At 52.3% G+C, this 25,642-nt stretch overlaps 1 pseudogene; it reads left to right on the top strand.

The window, feature by feature from the left end:
- The window catches only part of LOC135538392 (G patch domain-containing protein 1-like), a 50,818-nt pseudogene that overhangs the window by 20,650 nt on the left and 4,526 nt on the right, over nucleotides 1-25,642 (top strand).

Below are 25,642 nucleotides of genomic sequence, written 5' to 3'. Positions count from 1 at the left end.
GGGGAACAGGCCCTACCAGTTGTCCTGAATCTCTGGGGGACAGGCCCTACCAGTTGTCCTGAATCTCTGGGGAACAGGCCCTACCAGTTGTCCTGAATCTCTGGGGAACAGGCCCTACCCGTTGTCCTGAATCTCTGGGGAACAGGCCCTACCAGTTGTCCTGAATCTCTGGGGAACAGGCCCTACCAGTTGTTTGTCCTGAATCTCTGGGGAACAGGCCCTACCCGTTGTCCTGAATCTCTGGGGAACAGGCCCTACCAGTTGTCCTGAATCTCTGGGGAACAGGCCCTACCCGTTGTCCTGAATCTCTGGGGAACAGGCCCTACCAGTTGTCCTGAATCTCTGGGGAACAGGCCCTACCAGTTGTTTGTCCTGAATCTCTGGGGAACAGGCCCTACCCGTTGTCCTGAATCTCTGGGGAACAGGCCCTACCCGTTGTCCTGAATCTCTGGGGAACAGGCCCTACCAGTTGTCCTGAATCTCTGGGGAACAGGCCCTACCAGTTGTCCTGAATCTCTGGGGAACAGGCCCTACCAGTTGTCCTGAATCTCTGGGGAACAGGCCCTACCAGTTGTCCTGAATCTCTGGGGAACAGGCCCTACCAGTTGTCCTGAATCTCTGGGGAACAGGCCCTACCAGTTGTCCTGAATCTCTGGGGAACAGGCCCTACCAGTTGTCCTGAATCTCTGGGAACAGGTCCTACCAGTTGTCCTGAATCTCTGGGGAACAGGCCCTACCAGTTGTCCTGAATCTCTGGGGAACAGGCCCTACCAGTTGTCCTGAATCTCTGGGGAACAGGCCCTACCAGTTGTCCTGAATCTCTGGGGAACAGGCCCTACCAGTTGTCCTGAATCTCTGGGGAACAGGCCCTACCAGTTGTCCTGAATCTCTGGGGAACAGGCCCTACCAGTTGTCCTGAATCTCTGGGGGACAGGCCCTACCAGTTGTCCTGAATCTCTGGGGAACAGGCCCTACCAGTTGTTTGTCCTTGAATCTCTGGGTAACAGGCCCTACCCGTTGTTTGTCCTGCACTATGGAAAGTTATGGTTCATACACTTGTTTAGGGTTTATGTGTAAGGACTCTCTCTGTCTCTCTCTGTGCCTCTTCATTCAGGGTCATAGTCCTGTCCATGAACATAATGTAGATCACATCAATGAGGATCACTGCATATTGTTCTCTAATGCTATTCTTTCTTCGTCCTCAGACCACAGTAAAGACGCTGCTTATCTGGGTAAAATCCTAGAAGGATTCACCCTGGCCTCCGAAAAGCTGGAGACCAAAACAGTAGGTGCTCTCTTAACCTAGTTTCTAAATGAATCTCTCTTCAATTACCTCCGAATTATATCACCTCCATCCCCTGGCCTCTTTCTCTCCTCTCTCTCGCTCTCTCTCTCTCTCTCTCCACCTCTCTCTCTCCCTCTCTCCACCTCTCTCTCTCCACCTCTCTCTCTCTACCTCTCTCTCTCCCTCCCTCTCTCTCCTCTCTCTCCACTCTCTCTCTTTCTCTCTCTCTCTCTCTCTCTCTCTCTCTCTCCTCTCTCTCTCTCTCTCCTCTCTCTCTCCCTCTCTCCACCTCTCTCTCCCCTCTCTCTCTCTACCCCTCTCCCCTCTACCTCTCTCTCTCCCTGGCCTCTCTCTCTCTCCTCTCTCTCTCTCTCTCTCTCTCTCTCTCTCTCTCTACTCTCCCTCTCCCTCTCTGTCTACTCTGTCTCTGTCTACCTCTCTACATCTCTCTCCCTCTCTCTCTCTCTCCTCAGATCTTCCCTCCTCCCAACCTGCCCAGAGACTTCAGGCCGGTCCACTACTTCCGTCCAGTGGTGGACCTGTCCAGCGTCAGCCCCATGGTCGCCCAGGCCCTGCGGACGTCTCGAGGCCACATGGCCCAGGAAGAGCCCTCTAAGGGGGTCGTCACCAGCTGGACTCTGCCCAGAGGAGGGAGCTGCTGGGGAGGCTACACTGCAAGGTGCAGACTGCTCTCTGTATTCTTCTGAAACCTTCTGCTTTTATTATAGATAGTCCTGGTCTCCTCCCTGCCCTGTCTCCACTCTGTTCTGCCTTTATTATAGATAGTCCTAACTACTCACCCCGGTCTCCTCCCTGCCCTGTCTCCACTCTGTTCTGCCTTTATTATAGATAGTCCTAACTACTCACCCCGGTCTCCTCCCTGCCCTGTCTCCACTCTGTTCTGCCTTTATTATAGATAGTCCTAACTACTCACCCCGGTCTCCTCCCTGCCCTGTCTCCACTCTGTTCTGCTTTTATTATAGATAGTCCTAACTACTCAAGGATCTCCTCCCTGCCCTGTCTCCACTCTGTTCTGCCTTTATTATAGATAGTCCTAATGGTCTCCTCCCTTTTCCACTCTGTTCTCTAATAGATAGTCTAACTTTCACCCCGGTCTCCTCCCTGCCCTGTCTCCTCTGTTCTGCCTTTATTATAGATAGTCCTAACTACTCACCCCGGTCTCCTCCCTGCCCTGTCTCCACTCTGTTCTGAAAGCTGGAGTAAAGGATATTTAGGAGTATCACCTCTGTATCAATGGTTTTTTTGTCTCTAAAACCTATTTTTTGCCCTGTCTCCTGCCCTGTCCCTCCTCCCTCCCCCGTCTCCTCCCTCCCTGTCCTCCCTCCCTGCCCTGTCCTCCTCCCTGCCCTGTCCTCCTCCCCCTGCCCTGTCCTCCTCCCTGCCCTGTCCTCCTCCCTGCCCCGTCTCCTCCCTGCCCCGTCTCCTCCCCTGCCCTCCTCCTCCTCCCTCCCTGCCCCTCTCCCTGCCCTGTCTCCTCCCTCCCTGTCCTCCTCCCTGCCCTGTCCTCCTCCTGCCCTGTCCTCCTCCCTGCCCTGTCCTCCTCCCTGCCCTGTCCTCCTCCCTGCCCTGTCCTCCTCCCCTGTCCTCCCTCCTGCCCGGTCTCCTCCCTGCCCTGTCTCCTTGTCATCCTCCCTGTCCTCACTTGTCTCCTCCCCTGACCTCCTCCCTCCAGGCCCCAGCTCTGTGTTTGACCTGCTGAAGGTTGAGGACAGAGAGAGACTCTCCGGCCTACGGCGGCCCTCCTCAGATACCAGCTCAGGCCCCAGACAGCCCACCCCTGGGGAGGCCAGAGCAGCAGTAGTGGCTGCAGGGGTAGCGGCTGCAGCAGCCAGAGCCTCCGCCCAGAAGGCCCTGTCTAGCAGGTACACCTATATCTGTCTGTCTGTCTGACCGTGTCTGAACAATCCTGGGATATGTGTTGTATTGTAGTCCAGTGTTCTAGATCTTGTGTTGTCGTCCAGTGTTCTAGATCTTGTATTGCCGTCCAGTGTTCTAGATCTTGTGTTGTCGTCCAGTGTTCTAGATCTTGTATTGTCGTCCAGTTTTCTAGATCTTGTATTGTAGTCCAGTGTTCTAGATCTTGTAATGTGTTATTGTCCGGTGTTCAGTGTCTTGTATTGTAGTCCGGTGTTCTAGATCTTGTATTGTAGTCCAGTGTTCTAGATCTTGTATTGTAGTCCAGTGTTCTAGATCTTGTATTGTAGTCCAGTGTTCTAGATCTTTTATTGTAGTCCGGTGTTCTAGATCTTGTAATGTGTTATTGTCCGGTGTTCAGTGTCTTGTATTGTAGTCCGGTGTTCTAGATCTTGTATTGTAGTCCGGTGTTCTAGATCTTGTATTGTAGTCCAGTGTTCTAGATCTTGTATTGTAGTCCGGTGTTCTAGATCTTGTATTGTAGTCCAGTGTTCTAGATCTTGTATTGTAGTCCAGTGTTCTAGATCTTGTATTGTAGTCCAGTGTTCTAGGTCTTGTATTGTAGTCAGTGTTCTAGATCTTGTAATGTGTTATTGTCCGGTGTTCAGTGTCTTGTATTGTAGTCCGGTGTTCTAGATCTTGTATTGTAGTCCAGTGTTCTAGATCTTGTATTGTAGTCCAGTGTTCTAGATCTTGTATTGTAGTCCAGTGTTCTAGATCTTTTATTGTAGTCCAGTGTTCTAGATCTTGAAATGTGTTATTGTCCGGTGTTCAGTGTCTTGTATTGTAGTCCAGTGTTCTAGATCTTGTATTGTAGTCCGGTGTCTTGTATTGTAGTCCGGTGTCTTGTATTGTAGTCCGGTGTCTTGTATTGTAGTCCGGTGTTCAGTGTCTTGTATTGTAGTCTAGTGTTCTAGATCTTGTAATGTGTTATTGTCCGGTGTTCAGTGTCTTGTATTGTAGTCCAGTGTTCTAGATCTTGTATTGTAGTCTGGTGTCCAGTGTCTTGTATTGTAGTCCGGTGTCTTGTATTGTAGTCCGGTGTCTTGTATTGTAGTCCGGTGTCTTGTATTGTAGTCCGGAGTCTTGTATTGTAGTCCGGTGTCTTGTATTGTAGTCCGGTGTTCAGTGTCTTGTATTGTAGTCCGGTGTTCAGTGTCTTGTATTGTAGTCCGGTGTTCAGTGTCTTGTATTGTAGTCCGGTGTCTTGTATTGTAGTCCAGTGTCTTGTATTATAAACTGGGTGGTTCGAGCCCTGAATGCTGATTGGCTGTCAGCTGGGGTATATCAGACCGTATACCACGGGTATGACCAAACATTGCACTGATACGTCTTGCACGGCTCTCATCTACAATATCCCGCTGCTCCTTGGTAACGTCAGATCACCGAGTCTCTGTTGAATCCATCCAGGTTTGCACCCCACGCAGAGCAGCAGCAGCAGGAAGCTCTGAGCGTGTGGGAGTGGCCCTACGGCGCAGGCCCAGACAGGACAGACCTTCAGACCCTTTGAGAGGACCCCTCACAAACAGGCCCGATACGACCTCTACATAGACCAGCTCAAACAGGGAGACCGAGTGTACGGAGGCTGTATGGTGTCAAACTGATTCAATGGACTTTTATTCTATGTAATGGACAGGCTCTTAGAAAACAGACCGTCATCAAACAGGGAGAGACAGAGGTACGGAGGCTGTATGGTGTCAAACTGATTCAATGGACTTTTATTCTATGAAATGGACAGGCTCTTAGAAAACAGACCGTGTCAAACAGGGAGAGACGGAGGTTTGACTGACATTTTAACAAAGACAAAGTGCTTGAATGACAATCTGGTATTGTAATGTTATCGTGGTCTATTTAGACAATAAAAGCACTTTTCAAGGTGAACACAGACACATTGAGAGCCTCTTTAAAACGTTCTGCAAGAATCAGCCCATGTTCTGCTTTTAGGACATTCCTCTCCCAACGTACCTTATCCACTAAGATTCCCATGATGGTTTCATCCTCACATCTAAACCGTCTCCTCAACTCTGTCCAGATGCCCTGGAGTTGAGCTTGGACCCCACCATGACAGAGTGGGAGAGAGGGAGAGAGGGATGAGTTTGTCCGTGCTGCTCTCCTCTACAAGCCCAGCAGCTCCTCTCTGTCTTGTCGCTTCACCAGAGGGAAACAGGACGACGGTGTGGAGGCAGACACTGTGGAGGTGACACGAGATCAGGAGGTAGGCAGCTCTCCACAGCTTCACCATCATGTTGAAGGATTGTGGGTAATCAATACTGAGGTGAGATCAGGAGGTAGGCAGCTCTCCACAACTTCACCATCATGTTGAAGGATTGTGGGTAATCAATACTGAGGAGAGATCAGGGGGTAGGCAGCTCTCCACAGCTTCACCATCATGTTGAAGGATTGTGGGTAATCAATACTGAGGTGAGATCAGGAGGTAGGCAGCTCTCCACAGCTTCACCATCATGTTGAAGGATTGTGGGTAATCAATATTGAGGGAGATCAGGAGGTAGGCAGCTCTCCACAGCTTCACCATCATGTTGAAGGATTGTGGGTAATCAATACTGAGGTGAGATCAGGAGGTAGGCAGCTCTCCACAGCTTCACCATCATGTTGAAGGATTGTGGGTAATCAATATTGAGGGGAGATCAGGAGGTAGGCAGCTCTCCACAGCTTCACCATCATGTTGAAGGATTGTGGGTAATCAATACTGAGGAGAGATCAGGAGGTAGGCAGCTCTCCACAGCTTCACCATCATGTTGAAGGATTGTGGGTAATCAATATTGAGGGAGATCAGGAGGTAGGCAGCTCTCCACAGCTTCACCATCATGTTGAAGGATTGTGGGTAATCAATACTGAGGTGAGATCAGGAGGTAGGCAGCTCTCCACAGCTTCACCATCATGTTGAAGGATTGTGGGTAATCAATATTGAGGGGAGATCAGGAGGTAGGCAGCTCTCCACAGCTTCACCATCATGTTGAAGGATTGTGGGTAATCAATACTGAGGAGAGATCAGGAGGTAGGCAGCTCTCCACAGCTTCACCATCATGTTGAAGGATTGTGGGTAATCAATATTGAGGGGAGATCAGGAGGTAGGCAGCTCTCCACAGCTTCACCATCATGTTGAAGGATTGTGGGTAATCAATACTGAGGTGAGATCAGGAGGTAGGCAGCTCTCCACAGCTTCACCATCATGTTGAAGGATTGTGGGTAATCAATATTGAGGGGAGATCAGGAGGTAGGCAGCTCTCCACAGCTTCACCATCATGTTGAAGGATTGTGGGTAATCAATACTGAGGAGAGATCAGGAGGTAGGCAGCTCTCCACAGCTTCACCATCATGTTGAAGGATTGTGGGTAATCAATACTGAGGTGAGATCAGGAGGTAGGCAGCTCTCCACAGCTTCACCATCATGTTGAAGGATTGTGGGTAATCAATACTGAGGGGAGATCAGGAGGTAGGCAGCTCTCCACAACTTCACCATCATGTTAAAGGATTGTGGGTAATCAATATTGAGGTGAGATCAGGAGGTAGGCAGCTCTCCACAACTTCACCATCATGTTAAAGGATTGTGGGTAATCAATATTGAGGTGAGATCAGGAGGTAGGCAGCTCTCCACAGCTTCACCATCATGTTGAAGGATTGTGGGTAATCAATATTGAGGAGAGATCAGGAGGTAGGCAGCTCTCCACAGCTTCACCATCATGTTGAAGGGATTGTGGGTAATCAATATTGAGGAGAGATCAGGAGGTAGGCAGCTCTCCACAGCTTCACCATCATGTTGAAGGATTGTGGGTAATCAATACTGAGGGGAGATCAGGAGGTAGGCAGCTCTCCACAACTTCACCATCATGTTAAAGGATTGTGGGTAATCAATATTGAGGTGAGATCAGGAGGTAGGCAGCTCTCCACAACTTCACCATCATGTTAAAGGATTGTGGGTAATCAATATTGAGGTGAGATCAGGAGGTAGGCAGCTCTCCACAGCTTCACCATCATGTTGAAGGATTGTGGTTAATCAATACAGGCTGGGCATCCAGGATTGGGGTACAGGCTGGGCATCCAGGATTGGGTTACAGGCTGGGCATCCAGGATTGGGTTACAGGCTGGGCATCCAGGATTGGGTTACAGGCTGGGCATCCAGGATTGGGTTACAGGCTGGGCATCCAGGATTGGGTTACAGGCTGGGCATCCAGGATTGGGTTACAGGCTGGGCATCCAGGATTGGGTTACAGGCTGGGCATCCAGGATTGGGTTACAGGCTGGGCATCCAGGATTGGGCTACAGGTTGGGCATCCAGGATTGGGCTACAGGCTGGGCATCCAGGATTGGGCTACAGGCTGGGCATCCAGGATTGGGTTACAGGCTGGGCATCCAGGATTGGGCTACAGGCTGGGCATCCAGGATTGGGTTACAGGCTGGGCATCCAGGATTGGGTTACAGGCTGAGCATCCAGGATTGGGTTACAGGCTGGGCATCCAGGATTGGGTTACAGGCTGGGCATCCAGGATTGGGTTACAGGCTGAGCATCCTGGTTACAGGCTGGGCATCCAGGATTGGGTTACAGGCTGAGCATCCAGGATTGGGTTACAGGCTGGGCATCCTGGTTACAGGCTGGGCATCCAGGATTGGGTTACAGGCTGGGGATCCAGGATTGGGTTACAGGCTGGGCATCCAGGATTGGGCTACAGGCTGAGCATCCTGGTTACAGGCTGGGCATCCAGGATTGGGTTACAGGCTGGGCATCCAGGATTGGGTTACAGGCTGGGCATCCAGGATTGGGTTACAGGCTGGGCATCCTGGTTACAGGCTGGGCATCCAGGATTGGGTTACAGGCTGAGCATCCAGGATTGGGTTACAGGCTGGGCATCCTGGTTACAGGCTGGGCATCCAGGATTGGGTTACAGGCTGGGGATCCAGGATTGGGTTACAGGCTGGGCATCCAGGATTGGGTTACAGGCTGGGCATCCAGGTTTGGGCTACAGGCTGGGCATCCAGGATTGGGTTACAGGCTGGGCATCCTGGTTACAGGCTGGGCATCCAGGATTGGGTTACAGGCTGGGCATCCAGGATTGGGTTACAGGCTGGGCATCCAGGATTGGGTTACAGGCTGAGCATCCAGGATTGGGTTACAGGCTGAGCATCCTGGTTACAGGCTGGTAATCCAGGATTGGGCTACAGGCTGGGCATCCAGGATTGGGTTACAGGCTGGGCATCCAGGATTGGGTTACAGGCTGGGCATCCAGGATTGGGTTACAGGCTGAGCATCCAGGATTGGGTTACAGGCTGAGCATCCTGGTTACAGGCTGGTAATCCAGGATTGGGCTACAGGCTGGGCATCCAGGATTGGGTTACAGGCTGGGCATCCTGGTTACAGGCTGGTAATCCAGGATTGGGCTACAGGCTGGACATCCAGGATTGGGTTACAGGCTGCGCATCCAGGATTGGGTTACAGGCTGGGCATCCAGGATTGGGTTACAGGCTGAGCATCCTGGTTACAGGCTGGGCATCCAGGTTTGGGCTACAGGCTGGGCATCCAGGATTGGGTTACAGGCTGAGCATCCTGGTTACAGGCTGGGCATCCAGGATTGGGTTACAGGCTGAGCATCCAGGATTGGGTTACAGGCTGGGCATCCAGGATTGGGTTACAGGCTGAGCATCCAGGATTGGGTTACAGGCTGGTCATCCAGGATTGGGTTACAGGCTGGGCATCCAGGATTGGGTTACAGGCTGGGCATCCAGGATTGGGTTACAGGCTGAGCATCCAGGATTGGGTTACAGGCTGGTCATCCAGGATTGGGTTACAGGCTGGGCATCCAGGATTGGGTTACAGGCTGGCATCCTGGTTACAGGCTGGACATCCAGGATTGGGTTACAGGCTGGGCATCCTGGTTACAGGCTGGGCATCCAGGATTGGGTTACAGGCTGGGCATCCAGGATTGGGTTACAGGCTGGGCATCCAGGATTGGGTTACAGGCTGAGCATCCTGGTTACAGGCTGGACATCCAGGATTGGGTTACAGGCTGGGCATCCTGGTTACAGGCTGGACATCCAGGATTGGGTTACAGGCTGGGCATCCAGGATTGGGTTACAGGCTGAGCATCCTGGTTACAGGCTGGGCATCCAGGATTGGGTTACAGGCTGAGCATCCAGGATTGGGTTACAGGCTGGGCATCCAGGATTGGGTTACAGGCTGGCATCCAGGATTGGGTTACAGGCTGGTCATCCAGGATTGGGTTACAGGCTGGGCATCCAGGATTGGGTTACAGGCTGGGCATCCAGGATTGGGTTACAGGCTGGGCATCCAGGATTGGGTTACAGGCTGGGGATCCAGGATTGGGTTACAGGCTGAGCATCCTGGTTACAGGCTGAGCATCCAGGATTGGGTTACAGGCTGGGCATCCAGGTTTGGGCTACAGGCTGGGCATCCAGGATTGGGTTACAGGCTGGGCATCCAGGATTGGGTTACAGGCTGGGCATCCAGGATTGGGTTACAGGCTGGGCATGCAGGATTGGGTTACAGGCTGGGCATCCAGGATTGGGTTACAGGCTGGGCATCCAGGTTTGGGCTACAGGCTGGGCATCCAGGATTGGGTTACAGGCTGGGCATCCAGGTTTGGGCTACAGGCTGGGCATCCAGGATTGGGTTACAGGCTGGGCATGCAGGATTGGGTTACAGGCTGGGCATCCAGGATTGGGTTACAGGCTGGGCATGCAGGATTGGGTTACAGGCTGGGCATCCAGGATTGGGTTACAGGCTGGGCATCCAGGTTTGGGCTACAGGCTGGGCATCCAGGATTGGGTTACAGGCTGGGCATCCAGGATTGGGCTACAGGCTGGGCATCCAGGATTGGGTTACAGGCTGGGCATCCAGGTTTGGGCTACAGGCTGGGCATCCAGGATTGGGTTACAGGCTGGGCATGCAGGATTGGGTTACAGGCTGGGCATCCAGGATTGGGTTACAGGCTGGGCATCCAGGATTGGGTTACAGGCTGGGCATGCAGGATTGGGTTACAGCCTGGGCATCCTGGTTACAGGCTGGGCATCCAGGATTGGGTTACAGGCTGGGCATCCAGGATTGGGTTACAGGCTGGGCATGCAGGATTGGGTTACAGGCTGGGCATGCAGGATTGGGTTACAGGCTGGGCATCCAGGATTGGGTTACAGGCTGGGCATCCAGGATTGGGTTACAGGCTGGGCATGCAGGATTGGGTTACAACCTGGGCATCCTGGTTACAGGCTGGGCATCCAGGATTGGGTTACAGGCTGGGCATGCAGGATTGGGCTACAGGCTGGGCATCCAGGATTGGGTTACAGGCTGGGCATCCAGGATTGGGTTACAGGCTGGGCATCCAGGATTGGGTTACAGGCTGGGAATCTAGGATTGGGTTACAGGCTGGGCATCCAGGATTGGGTTACAGGCTGGGCATCCAGGATTGGGTTACAGGCTGGGCATCCAGGATTGGGTTACAGGCTGGGCATCCAGGATTGGGTTACAGGCTGGGCATCCAGGATTGGGTTACAGGCTGGGCATCCAGGATTGGGTTACAGGCTGGGCATCCAGGATTGGGTTACAGGCTGGGCATCCAGGATTGGGTTACAGGCTGGGCATCCAGGATTGGGTTACAGGCTGGGCATCCAGGATTGGGCTACAGGCTGGGCATCCTGGTTACAGGCTGGGGATCCAGGATTGGGTTACAGGCTGGGCATCCAGGATTGGGTTACAGGCTGAGCATCCAGGATTGGGTTACAGGCTGGGCATCCAGGATTGGGTTACAGGCTGGGCATCCAGGATTGGGTTACAGGCTGGGCATCCAGGATTGGGTTACAGGCTGAGCATCCAGGATTTGGTTACAGGCTGGGCATCCAGGATTGGGTTACAGGCTGGGCATCCAGGATTGGGTTACAGGCTGGGGATCCAGGATTGGGTTACAGGCTGGGCATCCAGGATTGGGTTACAGGCTGGGAATCTAGGATTTTGTTACAGGCTGGGCATCCAGGATTGGGTTACAGGCTGGGCATCCAGGATTGGGTTACAGGCTGGGCATCCAGGATTGGGTTACAGGCTGGGCATCCAGGATTGGGTTACAGGCTGGGCATCCAGGATTGGGTTACAGGCTGGGCATCCAGGATTGGGTTACAGGCTGGGCATCCAGGATTGGGTTACAGGCTGGGCATTCAGGATTGGGTTACAGGCTGGGCATTCAGGATTGGGTTACAGGCTGGGCATCCAGGATTGGGCTACAGGCTGGGCATCCTGGTTACAGGCTGGGGATCCAGGATTGGGTTACAGGCTGGGCATCCAGGATTGGGTTACAGGCTGGGCATCCAGGATTGGGTTACAGGCTGGGCATGCAGGATTGGGTTACAGGCTGAGCATCCTGGTTACAGGCTGGGCATCCAGGATTGGGTTACAGGCTGGGGATCCAGGATTGGGTTACAGGCTGGGCATCCTGGATTGGGTTACAGACTGAGCATCCTGGTTACAGGCTGGGCATCCAGGATTGGGTTACAGGCTGGGCATCCAGGATTGGGTTACAGGCTGGGCATCCAGGATTGGGTTACAGGCTGGTAATCCAGGATTGGGTTACAGGCTGGGCATCCAGGATTGGGTTACAGGCTGGGCATCCAGGATCGGGTTACAGGCTGGGCATCCTGGTTACAGGCTGGGCATCCAGGATTGGGTTACAGGCTGGGCATCCAGGATCGGGTTACAGGCTGGGCATCCAGGATTGGGTTACAGGCTGGGCATCAAGGATCGGGTTACAGGCTGGGCATCCAGGATTGGGTTACAGGCTGGGCATCCTGGTTACAGGCTGGGCATCCAGGATTGGGTTACAGGCTGGGCATCCAGGATTGGGTTACAGGCTGGGCATCCAGGATTGGGTTACAGGCTGGGGATCCAGGATTGGGTTACAGGCTGGGCATCCTGGTTACAGGCTGGGCATCCAGGATTGGGTTACAGGCTGGGCATCCAGGATTGGGTTACAGGCTGGGCATCCTGGTTACAGGCTGGGCATCCAGGATTGGGTTACAGGCTGGGCATCCAGGATTGGGTTACAGGCTGGGCATCCAGGATTGGGTTACAGGCTGGGGATCCAGGATTGGGTTACAGGCTGGGCATCCAGGATTGGGTTACAGGCTGGGCATCCAGGATTGGGTTACAGGCTGGGCATCCAGGATTGGGTTACAGGCTGGGCATCCAGGATTGGGTTACAGGCTGGGCATCCAGGATTGGGTTACAGGCTGGGCATCCTGGTTACAGGCTGGGCATCCAGGATTGGGTTACAGGCTGGGCATCCAGGATTGGGTTACAGGCTGGGCATCCAGGATTGGGTTACAGGCTGGGCATCCAGGATTGGGTTACAGGCTGGGCATCCAGGATTGGGTTACAGGCTGGGCATCCTGGATTGGGTTACAGGCTGGGCATGCAGGATTGGGTTACAGGCTGGGCATCCAAGATTGGGTTACAGGCTGGGCATCCAGGATTGGGTTACAGGCTGGGAATCCAGGATTGGGTTACAGGCTGGGCATCCTGGATTGGGTTACAGGCTGGGCATCCAGGATTGGGGTACAGGCTGGGCATCCAGGATTGGGTTACAGGCTGGGCATCCTGGTTACAGGCTGGGCATCCAGGATTGGGTTACAGGCTGAGCATCCAGGATTGGGTTACAGGCTGGGCATCCAGGATTGGGTTACAGGCTGGGCATCCAGGATTGGGTTACAGGCTGGGCATCCAAGATTGGGTTACAGGCTGGGCATCCAGGATTGGGTTACAGGCTGGGCATCCAGGATTGGGCTACAGGCTGGGCATCCAGGATTGGGTTACAGGCTGGGCATCCAGGATTGGGTTACAGGCTGGGCATCCAGGATTGGGTTACAGGCTGGGCATCCAAGATTGGGTTACAGGCTGGGCATCCAGGATTGGGTTACAGGCTGGTAATCCAGGATTGGGTTACAGGCTGGGCATCCTGGATTGGGTTACAGGCTGGGCATCCAGGATTGGGTTACAGGCTGGGCATCCAGGATTGGGTTACAGGCTGGGGATCCAGGATTGGGTTACAGGCTGAGCATCCAGGATTGGGTTACAGGCTGGGCATCCAGGATTGGGTTACAGGCTGGGCATCCAGGATTGGGTTACAGGCTGAGCATCCAGGATTGGGTTACAGGCTGGGCATCCAGGATTGGGTTACAGGCTGGGCATCCAAGATTGGGTTACAGGCTGGGCATCCAGGATTGGGTTACAGGCTGGGCATCCAGGATTGGGTTACAGGCTGGGCATCCAGGATTGGGTTACAGGCTGGGCATCCAGGATTGGGTTACAGGCTGGTAATCCAGGATTGGGTTACAGGCTGGGCATCCAGGATTGGGTTACAGGCTGGGCATCCAAGATTGGGTTACAGGCTGGGCATCCAGGATTGGGTTACAGGCTGGGCATCCAGGATTGGGTTACAGGCTGGGCATCCAGGATTGGGTTACAGGCTGGGCATCCAGGATTGGGGTACAGGCTGGGCATCCAGGATTGGGGTACAGTCTGGGCATCCAGGATTGGGGTACAGGCTGGGCATCCAGGATTGGGTTACAGGCTGGCATCCTGGTTACAGGCTGGGCATCCAGGATTGGGGTACAGGCTGGGCATCCAGGATTGGGTTACAGGCTGGGCATCCAGGATTGGGTTACAGGCTTGGCATCCTGGTTACAGGCTGGGCATCCAGGATTGGGTTACAGGCTGGGCATCCAGGATTGGGTTACAGGCTGGGCATCCAGGATTGGGTTACAGGCTGGGCATCCAGGATTGGGGTACAGGCTGGGCATCCAGGATTGGGGTACAGGCTGGGCATCCAGGATTGGGGTACAGGCTGGGCATCCAGGATTGGGGTACAGGCTGGGCATCCAGGATTGGGTTACAGGCTGGGCATCCTGGTTACAGGCTGGGCATCCAGGATTGGGTTACAGGCTGGTAATCCAGGATTGGGTTACAGGCTGGGCATCCAGGATTGGGTTACAGGCTGGGCATCCAGGATTGGGTTACAGGCTGGGCATCCAGGATTGGGTTACAGGCTGGGCATCCAAGATTGGGTTACAGGCTGGGCATCCAGGATTGGGTTACAGGCTGGGCATCCAGGTTTGGGCTACAGGCTGGGCATCCAGGATTGGGTTACAGGCTGGGCATGCAGGATTGGGTTACAGGCTGGGCATGCAGGATTGGGTTACAGGCTGGGCATCCAGGATTGGGTTACAGGCTGGGCATCCAGGATTGGGTTACAGGCTGGGCATCCAGGATTGGGTTACAGGCTGGGCATCCAGGATTGGGTTACAGGCTGGGCATCCAGGATTGGGTTACAGGCTGAGCATCCAGGATTTGGTTACAGGCTGGGCATCCAGGATTGGGTTACAGGCTGGGCATCCAGGATTGGGTTACAGGCTGGGCATCCAGGATTGGGTTACAGGCTGAGCATCCAGGATTTGGTTACAGGCTGGGCATCCAGGATTGGGTTACAGGCTGGGCATCCAGGATTGGGTTACAGGCTGGGCATCCAGGATTGGGTTACAGGCTGGGCATCCAGGATTGGGTTACAGGCTGGGCATCCAGGATTGGGTTACAGGCTGAGCATCCAGGATTTGGTTACAGGCTGGGCATCCAGGATTGGGTTACAGGCTGGGCATCCTGGATTGGGTTACAGGCTGGGCATCCTGGTTACAGGCTGGGCATCCAGGATTGGGTTACAGGCTGGGCATCCAGGATTGGGTTACAGGCTGAGCATCCTGGTTACAGGCTGGGCATCCAGGATTGGGTTACAGGCTGGACATCCAGGATTGGGTTACAGGCTGGGCATCCAGGATTGGGTTACAGGCTGGGCATCCAGGATTGGGTTACAGGCTGAGCATCCTGGTTACAGGCTGGGCATCCAGGATTGGGTTACAGGCTGGTAATCCAGGATTGGGTTACAGGCTGGTAATCCAGGATTGGGTTACAGGCTGAGCATCCAGGATTGGGCTACAGGCTGGGCATCCAGGATTGGGTTACAGGCTGGGCATCCTGGTTACAGGCTGGGCATCCAGGATTGGGTTACAGGCTGGGCATCCAAGATTGGGTTACAGGCTGGGCATCCAGGATTGGGTTACAGGCTGAGCATCCAGGATTGGGTTACAGGCTGGGCATCCAGGATTGGGTTACAGGCTGGGCATCCAAGATTGGGTTACAGGCTGGGCATCCAGGATTGGGTTACAGGCTGGGCATCCAGGATTGGGTTACAGGCTGGGCATCCAGGATTGGGTTACAGGCTGGGCATCCAGGATTGGGTTACAGGCTGGTAATCCAGGATTGGGTTACAGGCTGGGCATCCAGGATTGGGTTACAGGCTGGGCATCCAAGATTGGGTTACAGGCTGGGCATCCAGGATTGGGTTACAGGCTGGACATCCAGGATTGGGTTACAGGCTGGGCATCCTGGTTACAGGCTGGGCATCCAGGATTGGGTTACAGGCTGGGCATCCAGGATTGGGTTACAGGCTGGGCATCCAGGATTGGGTTACAGGCTGGGCATCCAGGATTGGGTTACAGGCTGGGCATCCAAGATTGGGTTACAGGCTGGGCATCCAGGATTGGGTTACAGGCTGGGCATCCAGGATTGGGTTACAGGCTGGGCATCCAGGATTGGGTTACAGGCTGGGCATCCAGGATTGGGTTACAGGCTTGGCATCCTGGTTACAGGCTGGGCATCCAGGATTGGGTTACAGGCTGGGCATCCAGGATTGGGTTACAGGCTGGGCATCCAAGATTGGGTTACAGGCTGGTAATCCAGGATTGGGTTACAGGCTGGGCATCCAGGATTGGGTTACAGGCTGGGCATCCAGGATTGGGTTACAGGCTGGGCATCCAGGATTGGGTTACAGGCTGGGCATCCAAGATTGGGTTACAGGCTGGGCATCCAGGATTGGGTTACAGGCTGGGCATCCAGGTTTGGGCTACAGGCTGGGCATCCAGGATTGGGTTACAGGCTGGGCATGCAGGATTGGGTTACAGGCTGGGCATGCAGGATTGGGTTACAGGCTGGGCATCCAGGATTGGGTTACAGGCTGGGCATCCAGGATTGGGTTACAGGCTGGGCATCCAGGATTGGGTTACAGGCTGGGCATCCAGGATTGGGTTACAGGCTGGGCATCCAGGATTGGGTTACAGGCTGAGCATCCAGGATTTGGTTACAGGCTGGGCATCCAGGATTGGGTTACAGGCTGGGCATCCAGGATTGGGTTACAGGCTGGGGATCCAGGATTGGGTTACAGGCTGGGCATCCTGGATTGGGTTACAGAGTGAGCATCCTGGTTACAGGCTGGGCATCCAGGATTGGGTTACAGGCTGGGCATCCAGGATTGGGTTACAGGCTGAGCATCCTGGTTACAGGCTGGGCATCCAGGATTGGGTTACAGGCTGGGCATCCAGGATTGGGTTACAGGCTGGGCATCCAGGATCGGGTTACAGGCTGGTAATCCAGGATTGGGCTACAGGCTGGGCATCCAGGATTGGGTTACAGGCTGGTAATCCAGGATTGGGCTACAGGTTGGGCATCCAGGATTGGGTTACAGGCTGGGCATCCAGGATTGGGTTACAGGCTGGTAATCCAGGATTGGGCTGGGTTGGGCATCCAGGATTGGGTTACAGGCTGAGCATCCTGGTTACAGGCTGGGCATCCAGGATTGGGTTACAGGCTGGGCATCCAGGATTGGGTTACAGGCTGGGCATCCAGGATTGGGTTACAGGCTGGGCATCCAGGATTGGGTTACAGGCTGGGCATCCAGGATTGGGTTACAGGCTGGGCATCCAGGATTGGGCTACAGGCTGGGCATCCAGGATTGGGCTACAGGCTGGGCATCCAGGATTGGGCTACAGGCTGGGCATCCAGGATTGGGCTACAGGCTGGGCATCCAGGATTGGGTTACAGGCTGGGCATCCAGGATTGGGTTACAGGCTGGGCATCCAGGATTGGGTTACAGGCTGGGCATCCAGGATTGGGTTACAGGCTGGGCATCCAGGATTGGGTTACAGGCTGGGCATCCAGGATTGGGTTACAGGCTGGGCATCCAGGATTGGGTTACAGGCTGGGCATCCAGGATTGGGTTACAGGCTGGGCATCCAGGATCGGGTGTGAGGCTCAGTGGGTTGATCCTCTGTTCCTCCTGTTTGTCTTCAGAATGATGTGGATGACAAGCAGGCAGCCGTGAAGATGAAGATGTTTGGAAAACTGACCAGAGACACGTTTGAATGGCACCCTGACAATCTGCTCTGCAAGAGGTTCAACATACCTGACCCCTATCCTGGGTACGACACACACACACACACACACACACACACACACACACACACACACACACACACACACACACACACACACACACACACACACACACACACACACACACACACACACTTGACCACCACGGAATGAATGGTGCTATGAATACTAAAACTCAATGGTTACTGCTTGTGTCGTTGCATTGTGCTATAACTGTTGTTGTCTGTCCAGGTCAGGGTTTGTCAGATATAACTGTTGTTGTTGTCTATCCAGGTCAGGGTTTGTCAGATATAACTGTTGTTGTTGTCTATCCAGGTCAGGGTTTGTCAGATATAACTGTTGTTGTTGTCTATCCAGGTCAGGGTTTGTCAGATATAACTGTTGTTGTTGTCTATCCAGGTCAGGGTTTGTCAGATATAACTGTTGTTGTTGTCTGTCCAGGTCAGGGTTTGTCAGATATAACTGTTGTTGTTGTCTGTCCAGGTCAGGGTTTGTCAGATATAACTGTTGTTGTTGTCTATCCAGGTCAGGGTTTGTCAGATATAACTGTTGTTGTTGTCTGTCCAGGTCAGGGTTTGTCAGATATAACTGTTGTTGTTGTCTATCCAGGTCAGGGTTTGTCAGATATAACTGTTGTTGTTGTCTATCCAGGTCAGGGTTTGTCAGATATAACTGTTGTTGTTGTCTATCCAGGTCAGGGTTTGTCAGATATAACTGTTGTTGTTGTCTGTCCAGGTCAGGGTTTGTCAGATATAACTGTTGTTGTTGTCTGTCCAGGTCAGGGTTTGTCAGATATAACTGTTGTTGTTGTCTATCCAGGTCAGGGTTTGTCAGATATAACTGTTGTTGTTGTCTATCCAGGTCAGGGTTTGTCAGATATAACTGTTGTTGTTGTCTGTCCAGGTCAGGGTTTGTCAGATATAACTGTTGTTGTTGTCTGTCCAGGTCAGGGTTTGTCAGATATAACTGTTGTTGTTGTCTATCCAGGTCAGGGTTTGTCAGATATAACTGTTGTTGTTGTCTATCCAGGTCAGAGTTTGTCAGATCTAACTGTTGTTGTTGTCTATCCAGGTCAGGGTTTGTCAGATATAACTGTTGTTGTTGTCTATCCAGGTCAGGGTTTGTCAGATATAACTGTTGTTGTTGTCTATCCAGGTCGGGGTTTGTCAGATATAACTGTTGTTGTTGTCTGTCCAGGTCGGGGTTTGTCAGATATAACTGTTGTTGTTGTCTATCCAGGTCAGGGTTTGTCAGATCTAACTGTTGTTGTTGTCTATCCAGGTCAGGGTTTGTCAGATATAACTGTTGTTTTCTTTTTCCAGGTCAGGGTTTGTGGGAATGCCCAAAGTGAAGAGAGACAAGTTCTCTGTGTTTAACTTCCTGACTGTATCAGAGAGTCCAACAGCTAGTGCTTCCCCCGCTCCACAAGGTAACAAACAATCAGTTCTACTTTATCCAGACACTTCGCATTTTATCTCAAGTGTTACAGGGAAGAATTTCAGAGTGTCGGGGCGTTGACTATCATTAAATGTTAAGACTGCATATTATCAAATCTATTCTCTGTTTAATTTAATTACTTTAATTAACTAGGAAGTCGGCACCACGGGAAAATGTTTAGAGTATTTATTTCCCGAATTAACTCTTCCGATGTTTCCATATCTTATCGATTAGTCACTTATTAATGTATTATTACCTCATTAGTCTCATTACTGAACGTCTCAAACCCCTTGGATATCTGCATGAACCCTGAATCAGCGATATACAAATCAACTTAATTATTTATTTACTAACTAACTTAATTACACACACACACACACACACACACACACACACACACACACACACACACACACACACACAATAGGCTATACATGGGTTACTAAATGATACAAAGAAAAAGTCCCTAGCGGACCAAACCAATATGACAGCTTGGTAGACAAAGGAAAAGGGTGGGGACCGCTCAAGAGCGGGAAAACTCAGAGAGGAATCAACTACATACAGTTGACTACACTACACTACATATACACTCACTACACTACACCTCACTACACTACACTACACTACACTACACCTCACTACACTACACCTCACTACACTACACCTCACTACACTACACCTCACTACACTACACTACACCTCACTACACTACACTACACCTCACTACACTACACCTCACTACACTACACTACACCTCACTACACTACACTACACCTCACTACACCACACTACACTACACCTCACTACACTACACTTCACTACACTACACTACACTTCACTACACTACACCTCACTACACTACACCTCACTACACTACACCTCACTACACTACACCTCACTACACTACACTACACCTCACTACACTACACTACACTACACCTCACTACACTACACACTCACTACACCACACTACACTACAACTCACTACACTACACCTCACTACACTACACCTCACTACACTACACTACACCTCACTACACTACACCTCACTACACCTCACTACACTACACCTCACTACACCTCACTACACTACACCTCACTACACTACACTACACCTCACTACACTACACCTCACTACACTACACCTCACTACACTACACCTCACGTCTCTCTGTGTAAACCTGGCCCCTACGTCTCTCTGTGTAAACCTGGCCCCTACGTCTCTCTCTCTCTGTGTAAACCTGGCCCCTACGTCTCTCTGTGTAAACCTGGCCCCTACGTCTCTCTGTTTAAACCTGGCCCCTACGTCTCTCTGTGTAAACCTGGCCCCTACGTCTCTCTGTCTAAACCTGGCCCCTACGTCTCTCTCTCTCTGTGTAAACCTGGCCCCTACGTCTCTCTCTCTCTGTGTAAACCTGGCCCCTACGTCTCTCTCTGTGTAAACCTGGCCCCTACGTCTCTCTCTCTCTGTGTAAACCTGGCCCCTACGTCTCTCTCTCTGTGTAAACCTGGCCCCTACGTCTCTCTCTGTGTAAACCTGGCCCCTACGTCTCTCTCTGTGTAAACCTGGCCCCTACGTCTCTCTCTCTGTGTAAACCTGGCCCCTACGTCTCTCTGTGTAAACCTGCCCCTACGTCTCTCTGTGTAAACCTGGCCCCTACGTCTCTCTGTTTAAACCTGGCCCCTACGTCTCTCTGTGTAAACCTGGCCCCTACGTCTCTCTGTCTAAACCTGGCCCCTACGTCTCTCTCTCTCTCTCTGTAAACCTGGCCCCTACGTCTCTCTCTCTGTGTAAACCTGGCCCCTACGTCTCTCTCTCTCTGTGTAAACCTGGCCCCTACGTCTCTCTCTCTCTGTGTAAACCTGGCCCCTACGTCTCTCTCTCTGTGTAAACCTGGCCCCTACGTCTCTCTCTCTGTGTAAACCTGGCCCCTACGTCTCTCTCTCTGTGTAAACCTGGCCCCTACGTCTCTCTGTCTAAACCTGGCCCCTACGTCTCTCTGTCTAAACCTGGCCCCTACGTCTCTCTGTCTAAACCTGGCCCCTACGTCTCTGTGTAAACCTGGCCCCTACGTCTCTCTCTGTGTAAACCTGGCCCCTACGTCTCTCTCTCTCTGTCTAAACCTGGCCTTACGTCTCTCTCTCTCTGTGTAAACCTGGCCCCTACGTCTCTCTGTGTAAACCTGGCCCCTACGTCTCTCTGTGTAAACCTGGCCCCTACGTCACTCTGTAAAACCTGGCCCCTACGTCTCTCTCTCTCTGTCTAAACCTGGCCCCTACGTCTCTCTGTGTAAACCTGGCCCCTGCGTCTCTCCCTCTCTCTGTGTAAACCTGGCCCTACGTCTCTGTCTAAACCTGGCCCCTACGTCTCTCTGTGTAAACCTGGCCCCTACGTCTCTCTGTGTAAACCTGGCCCCTGCGTCTCTCCCTCTCTCTGTGTAAACCTGGCCCTACGTCTCTCTGTCTAAACCTGGCCCCTACGTCTCTCTGTGTAAACCTGGCCCCTACGTCTCTCTGTGTAAACCTGGCCCCTACGTCTCTCTCTCTGTCTAAACCTGGCCCCTACGTCTCTCTCTGTGTAAACCTGGCCCCTACGTCTCTCTGTGTAAACCTGGCCCCTACGTCTCTCTGTGTAAACCTGGCCCCTACGTCTCTCTGTTTAAACCTGGCCCCTACGTCTCTCTGTGTAAACCTGGCCCCTACGTCTCTCTGTCTAAACCTGGCCCCTACGTCTCTCTCTCTGTGTAAACCTGGCCCCTACGTCTCTCTCTCTGTGTAAACCTGGCCCCTACGTCTCTCTCTCTCTGTGTAAACCTGGCCCCTACCACTCTCTCTCTCTGTGTAAACCTGGCCCCTACGTCTCTCTCTCTGTGTAAACCTGGCCCCTACGTCTCTCTCTCTGTGTAAACCTGGCCCCTACGTCTCTCTGTCTAAACCTGGCCCCTACGTCTCTCTGTGTAAACCTGGCCCCTACGTCTCTCTGTCTAAACCTGGCCCCTACGTCTCTCTGTCTAAACCTGGCCCCTACGTCTCTGTGTAAACCTGGCCCCTACGTCTCTCTCTCTGTGTAAACCTGGCCCCTACGTCTCTCTCTGTCTAAACCTGGCCCCTACGTCTCTCTCTCTCTGTGTAAACCTGGCCCCTACTTCTCTCTGTCTAAACCTGGCCCCTACGTCTCTCTGTGTAAACCTGGCCCCTACGTCTCTCTGTGTAAACCTGGCCCCTACGTCTCTCTCTCTGTGTAAACCTGGCCCCTACGTCTCTCTCTGTCTAAACCTGGCCCCTACGTCTCTCTCTCTCTGTGTAAACCTGGCCCCTACGTCTCTCTGTCTAAACCTGGCCCCTACGTCTCTCTGTGTAAACCTGGCCCCTACGTCTCTCTGTGTAAACCTGGCCCCTACGTCTCTCTGTGTAAACCTGGCCCCTACGTCTCTCTCTCTCTGTCTAAACCTGGCCCCTACGTCTCTCTGTGTAAACCTGGCCCCTGCGTCTCTCCCTCTCTCTGTGTAAACCTGGCCCTACGTCTCTGTCTAAACCTGGCCCCTACGTCTCTCTGTGTAAACCTGGCCCCTACGTCTCTCTGTGTAAACCTGGCCCCTGCGTCTCTCCCTCTCTCTGTGTAAACCTGGCCCCTACGTCTGTCTGTCTAAACCTGGCCCCTACGTCTCTCTGTGTAAACCTGGCCCCTACGTCTCTCTGTGTAAACCTGGCCCCTACGTCTCTCTCTCTCTGTCTAAACCTGGCCCCTACGTCTCTCTGTCTAAACCTGGCCCCTACGTCTCTCTGTGTAAACCTGGCCCCTGCGTCTCTCCCTCTCTCTGTGTAAACCTGGCCCCTACGTCTCTCTGTGTAAACCTGGCCCCTACGTCTCTCTGTGTAAACCTGGCCCCTACGTCTCTCTGTGTAATCCTGGCCCCTACGTCTTTCTGTCTAAACCTGGCCCCTACGTCTCTCTGTCTAAACCTGGCCCCTACGTCTCTCTGTGTAAACCTGGCCCCTGCGTCTCTCCCTCTCTCTGTGTAAACCTGGCCCTACGTCTCTGTCTAAACCTGGCTCCTACGTCTCTCTGTGTAAACCTGGCCCCTACCTCTCTCTGTGTAAACCTGGCCCCTACGTCTCTCTGTCTAAACCTGGCCCCTACGTCTCTCTGTGTAAACCTGGCCCCTGCGTCTCTCTGTGTAAACCTGGCCCCTACGTCTCTCTGTGTAAACCTGGCCCCTACGTCTCTCTGTGTAAACCTGGCCCCTACGTCTCTCTGTGTAAACCTGGCCCCTACGTCTCTCTGTCTAAACCTGGCCCCTACGTCTCTCTGTGTAAACCTGGCCCCTACGTCTCTCTGTCTAAACCTGGCCCCTACGTCTCTCTGTGTAAACCTGGCCCCTACGTCTCTCTCTCTCTGTCTAAACCTGGCCCCTACGTCTCTCTGTCTAAACCTGGCCCCTACGTCTCTCTGTGTAAACCTGGCCCCTGCGTCTCTCTCTCTCTCTGTGTAGGTGTGAAGCCCTCTGAGCCAGGGAAGAGGTCCAGGTGGGATGTGTCTGGCCAGGCTGGGGACAAGGAAAGGAAGGAGAAGGATCCGGTCAGTGAGTTCCTCAGCGTGGCTCGTATTGAAGCCTCTGGGTCAGGACCAGAAGCCTCTACTACTGATGGCCCTACAACGGATCCTACTGTAGAGGTACTGGTACCATCCTACTATATACACCACTGATCCTACTGTAGAGGTACTGGTACCATCCTACTATATACACCACTGATCCTACTGTAGAGGTTCTGGTACCATCCTACTATATACACCACTGATCCTACTGTAGAGGTACTGGTACCATCCTACTATATACACCACTGATCCTACTGTAGAGGTACTGGTACCATCCTACTATATACACCACTGATCCTACTGTAGAGGTTCTGGTACCATCCTACTATATACACCACTGATCCTACTGTAGAGGTACTGGTACCATCCTACTATATACACCACTGATCCTACTGTAGAGGTTCTGGTACCATCCTACTATATACACCACTGATCCTACTGTAGAGGTACTGGTACCATCCTACTATATACACCACTGATCCTACTGTAGAGGTACTGGTACCATCCTACTACATACACCACTGATCCTACTGTAGAGGTACTGGTACCATCCTACTATATACACCACTGATCCTACTGTAGAGGTACTGGTACCATCCTACTACATACACCACTGATCCTACTGTAGAGGTACTGGTACCATCCTACTATATACACCACTGATCCTACTGTAGAGGTACTGGTACCATCCTACTATATACACCACTGATCCTACTGTAGAGGTACTGGTACCATCCTACTATATACACCACTGATCCTACTGTAGAGGTACTGGTACCATCCTACTACATACACCACTGATCCTACTGTAGAGGTTCTGGTACCATCCTACTACACTACATACACCACTGATCCTACTGTAGAGGTTCTGGTACCATCCTACTATATACACCACTGATCCTACTGTAGAGGTTCTGGTACCATCCTACTATATACACCACTGATCCTACTGTAGAGGTACTGGTACCATCCTACTATATACACCACTGATCCTACTGTAGAGGTACTGGTACCATCCTACTATATACACCACTGATCCTACTGTAGAGGTACTGGTACCATCCTACTACACTACATACACCACTGATCCTACTGTAGAGCTACTGGTACCATCCTACTACACTACATACACCACTGATCCTACTGTAGAGGTACTGGTACCATCCTACTACACTACATACACCACTGATCCTACTGTAGAGGTTCTGGTACCATCCTACTATATACACCACTGATCCTACTGTAGAGGTTCTGGTACCATCCTACTATATACACCACTGATCCTACTGTAGAGGTTCTGGTACCATCCTACTATATACACCACTGATCCTACTGTAGAGGTACTGGTACCATCCTACTATATACACCACTGATCCTACTGTAGAGGTACTGGTACCATCCTACTATATACACCACTGATCCTACTGTAGAGGTACTGGTACCATCCTACTACACTACATACACCACTGATCCTACTGTAGAGCTACTGGTACCATCCTACTACACTACATACACCACTGATCCTACTGTAGAGGTACTGGTACCATCCTACTACACTACATACACCACTGATCCTACTGTAGAGGTTCTGGTACCATCCTACTATATACACCACTGATCCTACTGTAGAGGTTCTGGTACCATCCTACTATATACACCACTGATCCTACTGTAGAGGTACTGGTACCATCCTACTACACTACATACACCACTGATCCTACTGTAGAGGTACTGGTACCATCCTACTACACTACATACACCACTGATCCTACTGTAGAGGTTCTGGTACCATCCTACTACACTACATACACCACTGATCCTACTGTAGAGGTACTGGTACCATCCTACTATATACACCACTGATCCTACTGTAGAGGTACTGGTAGCATCCTACTACATACACCACTGATCCTACTGTAGAGGTTCTGGTACCATCCTACTACACTACATACACCACTGATCCTACTGTAGAGGTTCTGGTACCATCCTACTACACTACATACACCACTGATCCTACTGTAGAGGTTCTGGTACCATCCTACTACACTACATACACCACTGATCCTACTGTAGAGGTTCTGGTACCGTCCTACTACAC

The sequence above is a fragment of the Oncorhynchus masou genome, unplaced genomic scaffold (genome assembly GCF_036934945.1).
Source record: "Oncorhynchus masou masou isolate Uvic2021 unplaced genomic scaffold, UVic_Omas_1.1 unplaced_scaffold_951, whole genome shotgun sequence".
Classification (NCBI taxonomy): Eukaryota; Metazoa; Chordata; class Actinopteri; order Salmoniformes; family Salmonidae; genus Oncorhynchus; species Oncorhynchus masou.
Note: the sequence above shows the minus strand (reverse complement) of the source record. Positions and strands in the feature narration are given on the sequence as shown.